The 4,163-nt window shown below is 46.6% G+C and overlaps 5 non-coding genes across 5 annotated transcripts; 3 read left to right on the forward strand and 2 right to left on the reverse strand.

The window, feature by feature from the left end:
• Positions 1-1,922: 1,922 nt before the first annotated feature.
• On the reverse strand, positions 1,923-1,995 carry TRNAT-CGU (transfer RNA threonine (anticodon CGU)). The gene has a single exon. It is a non-coding gene; the product is annotated as a tRNA-Thr (tRNA).
• A 384-nt stretch (positions 1,996-2,379) lies between these two features.
• On the reverse strand, positions 2,380-2,452 carry TRNAT-CGU (transfer RNA threonine (anticodon CGU)). The gene has a single exon. It is a non-coding gene; the product is annotated as a tRNA-Thr (tRNA).
• Positions 2,453-2,561: 109 nt separating this feature from the next.
• On the forward strand, positions 2,562-2,634 carry TRNAT-CGU (transfer RNA threonine (anticodon CGU)). The gene has a single exon. It is a non-coding gene; the product is annotated as a tRNA-Thr (tRNA).
• A 384-nt stretch (positions 2,635-3,018) lies between these two features.
• On the forward strand, positions 3,019-3,091 carry TRNAT-CGU (transfer RNA threonine (anticodon CGU)). The gene has a single exon. It is a non-coding gene; the product is annotated as a tRNA-Thr (tRNA).
• Positions 3,092-3,475: 384 nt separating this feature from the next.
• Positions 3,476-3,548, forward strand: TRNAT-CGU (transfer RNA threonine (anticodon CGU)). Its single transcript has one exon. It is a non-coding gene; the product is annotated as a tRNA-Thr (tRNA).
• The last annotated feature ends 615 nt before the right edge of the window (positions 3,549-4,163 follow it).

Consider the following 4,163-nt stretch of genomic DNA (forward strand, 5'->3'; position numbering starts at 1 on the left):
TGTCGTAAGATGAACGTGGGAGAACAACAAAGTTGACGGCGTACCAAACATCTTGAATAAAAACACGTGCTGTGCACTGAGCTGTCGGCGCGATGAAATGGGAGGTGGCTGTACGCAAAGCGAGATTCGTAAGCGGCGTTGTAACTTTTCTCAAATCGCGACACAGTTTTTCACTAATTACAGAAACGGCGGCGCCTGTGTCGACACGTGCACGTACAGCAACACCTTCTACTAGCACATCAATTTCGTTGGTCGGACAAAGAGGAGGTCTTAGAAAGTTCGACGACTACGCAGTTCTTGCCTCCGGAACTGCGGCTGTCAGTTTTCCTCTCGAGCGGGGCTCGTGCGCCGAAGCATCGGGGAGACAGATCGGCGACGGGGCGGTAATGACCGGCGAGAATCGAGAGGGCGTCGTGGGGACAATGAGTCGGTGATAGGAGAAGATGGTCGCCGGGGATTCTGGGCAGCCTGGTAATTTGCAGAATTCCCGTGGTCTGGAGGCTGGAAGCTACGACGGCGACAGTAGCGTGCTATATGTCCCACGAAACCGCATGCGAAACATATGGGCCGATTATCCAAGGTGCGCCATGGGTTAACGACAGAAGGTGCAGGGGGCGAAACGGGATGGGGTGCCGTGTATGTAGGCAGCGTCGTAGGGTAGGAGGACCCGGTGCCCCTGTATGCGCCAGAGACAGGTGGGGCGGGGGGTCTAGCAACGACGGCAGCGTAGGTCAGCGGCGTAGGGACAGATGGCGATGGAGGCAGTGCCTGCGTGACCTGTGTCTCAACGACCTGGCGTAGACGTGGGTCTAACGATGTCACTGGCGCGGATGCTTCGGCCACAAGAGAAAGCTGACGCGCAACTTCTTCACGAATGAACTGTTTGATGTGGGGAAGTAAGACGTGTGATCAGCAGCGACATCGTGCACGAGGGCGGAAACTTCAGCCGTATCTTCAGCGGCCCTGCGCGTCGAGACACGCTGCTTACGCAACTCGTCGTACTCCTGACAAAGCTGGACAACATCGGTGATGGTCTGTGGATTCCTAGCGACGAGCATCTGGAAGGTATCGTCGTCAACTCCTTTGATGATGTGCTTGATTTTGTCACGTTCGGTTAGAGATTCATCGACGCGCTTGCAAAGAGACAAGACATCTTCAATGTAACTTGTAAAGGTCTCGTCCCTGCGCTGGATTCGACTACGGAGACGCTGTTCCACGTGAAGCCGGCGCACGGCGGGACGACCAAAGACCGCGGCGATGGTGATCTTGAAGGCGGACCAGTTGGTGATTTCGCCTTCGTGGTTCTTGAACCAGAGGCTGGCCACATCATCGAGGTAAAAGCGCACGTTTGTGAGCTGGTCGCAGGCGTTCCACTTGTTGGAAGCGCTTACGATTTCGTACTCGACGAGCCAGTCCTCGACGTCTTGTTCGTCGTTGCCGCAAAAAATTGGTGGGTCGCGTTGCCGAGGCACGCCAGTACAGTAGACTGTCGTTGGTAAGGCAGCTTGAGAAGGGCCAGGAGCAGTCATGGTGAACGGTGAGGGTAGCGTCCGATTGCGAAGTTCCAGGTTGATGGGAACCCCGGCTCCTCCACCACTCTAAATAGAGGTGTTGTACGTCGAGAAAGGTTCAGACGCAGCTTGGGAAAATGAGCTTTAACAGGCAGGTCTGGCTAATGGCGAACGGCGTGCGCGAGCTACTCCTGCAGCCACCGATCATCCTCGTCTTCTTCATTACCAGCAGAGCGTCCGTTATTCAAATTCATTACAATATATATATATATATATATATATATATATATATATATATATATATATATATATGAGATATAACAGACAGTAATGCCAAGGAATGTACAGGGGAAGTTATTAATATTAATGGAATGTAAATAAGAAGAAAGAAAAGTGGATGAAAAAATTACCAACTGTAAGCAGGAATCGAACCTACGACCTTCGAATTACGCGTTCGATGCTCTAACCACTGAGCTATTACAGCGGCACTCCCTCCATCCACTTTTTTTGGGTTTATCTGTGAATTTAGAAGTAGGAGCGACAGTCAGCGCCATCTATAAGCCAAACAACGAGTGTGAAAACACTCTTATGCGCATGTTTGGCGTCACGTAGCACGTGAACTTATTATGAGCGGGCAGCTGAATAATTGTCCCTCTTATACAACCTAAACACACCAAGTCTGCCAGTACGAGACCCTCGTTCAATGAAATAAGGGAAAGAAGTGTATACCTAAGGGCTCGTTTTTCCGTGTTTTTAACACAATAATAATGAGATATAACAGACAGTAATGCCAAGGAATGTACAGGGGAAGTTATTAACATTAATGGAATGTAAATAAGAAGAAAGAAAAGTGGATGAAATAATTACCAACTGTAAGCAGGAATCGAACCTACGACCTTCGAATTACGCGTTCGATGCTCTAACCACTGAGCTATTACAGCGGCACTCCCTCCATCCACTTTTTTTGGGTTTATCTGTGAATTTAGAAGACTGTCGCTCCTACTTCTAAATTCACAGATAAACCCAAAAAAAGTGGATGGAGGGAGTGCCGCTGTAATAGCTCAGTGGTTAGAGCATCGAACGCGTAATTCGAAGGTCGTAGGTTCGATTCCTGCTTACAGTTGGTAATTTTTTCATCCACTTTTCTTTCTTCTTATTTACATTCCATTAATGTTAATAACTTCCCCTGTACATTCCTTGGCATTACTGTCTGTTATATCTCATTATTATTGTGTTAAAAACACGGAAAAACGAGCCCTTAGGTATACACTTCTTTCCCTTATTTCATTGAACGAGGGTCTCGTACTGGCAGACTTGGTGTGTTTAGGTTGTATAAGAGGGACAATTAATCAGCTGCCCGCTCATAATAAGTTCACGTGCTACGTGACGCCAAACATGCGCATAAGAGTGTTTTCACACTCGTTGTTTGGCTTATAGATGGCGCTGACTGTCGCTCCTACTTCTAAATTCACAGATAAACCCAAAAAAAGTGGATGGAGGGAGTGCCGCTGTAATAGCTCAGTGGTTAGAGCATCGAACGCGTAATTCGAAGGTCGTAGGTTCGATTCCTGCTTACAGTTGGTAATTTTTTCATCCACTTTTCTTTCTTCTTATTTACATTCCATTAATGTTAATAACTTCCCCTGTACATTCCTTGGCATTACTGTCTGTTATATCTCATTATTATTGTGTTAAAAACACGGAAAAACGAGCCCTTAGGTATACACTTCTTTCCCTTATTTCATTGAACGAGGGTCTCGTACTGGCAGACTTGGTGTGTTTAGGTTGTATAAGAGGGACAATTAATCAGCTGCCCGCTCATAATAAGTTCACGTGCTACGTGACGCCAAACATGCGCATAAGAGTGTTTTCACACTCGTTGTTTGGCTTATAGATGGCGCTGACTGTCGCTCCTACTTCTAAATTCACAGATAAACCCAAAAAAAGTGGATGGAGGGAGTGCCGCTGTAATAGCTCAGTGGTTAGAGCATCGAACGCGTAATTCGAAGGTCGTAGGTTCGATTCCTGCTTACAGTTGGTAATTTTTTCATCCACTTTTCTTTCTTCTTATTTACATTCCATTAATGTTAATAACTTCCCCTGTACATTCCTTGGCATTACTGTCTGTTATATCTCATTATTATTGTGTTAAAAACACGGAAAAACGAGCCCTTAGGTATACACTTCTTTCCCTTATATATATATATATATATATATATATATATATATATATATATATATATATATATATATATATATATATATATATATATATATATATTGTAGGCATTCATTAGGCACATCTACTTTCTTTACACATATTCATCATCATGAGTGGTCGTCATCTTCATCTGCTGTGGGGACTGGGGTTGTCTGAGTTCTGTGCCTTGGGCGTGGTCGCTTCATCGTGTTTTTTGGGCCTAATAAAGGTTGCCTTCACCGTTACATCACAAGTGGTGGAGTGTGCTCTACGATCTTCCGTCCTCTCCCAGCCCGATCTCAGGTCGTCGTTTGTGCCAGGTGTCCGGTAACATGCCTCAGGACGAGCCAACCGGCGCTTCTGCGTCTACCTCCACGGCCCCGGCTACCGCGGCCTATCCGTCGTGGATTATCACCGCGCACCAAAGTGAGCCGCCCACGTTCGCCGGACTT

Source organism: Rhipicephalus microplus, chromosome 3 (assembly GCF_043290135.1).
Source record: "Rhipicephalus microplus isolate Deutch F79 chromosome 3, USDA_Rmic, whole genome shotgun sequence".
In the NCBI taxonomy this organism is placed as follows: Eukaryota; Metazoa; Arthropoda; class Arachnida; order Ixodida; family Ixodidae; genus Rhipicephalus; species Rhipicephalus microplus.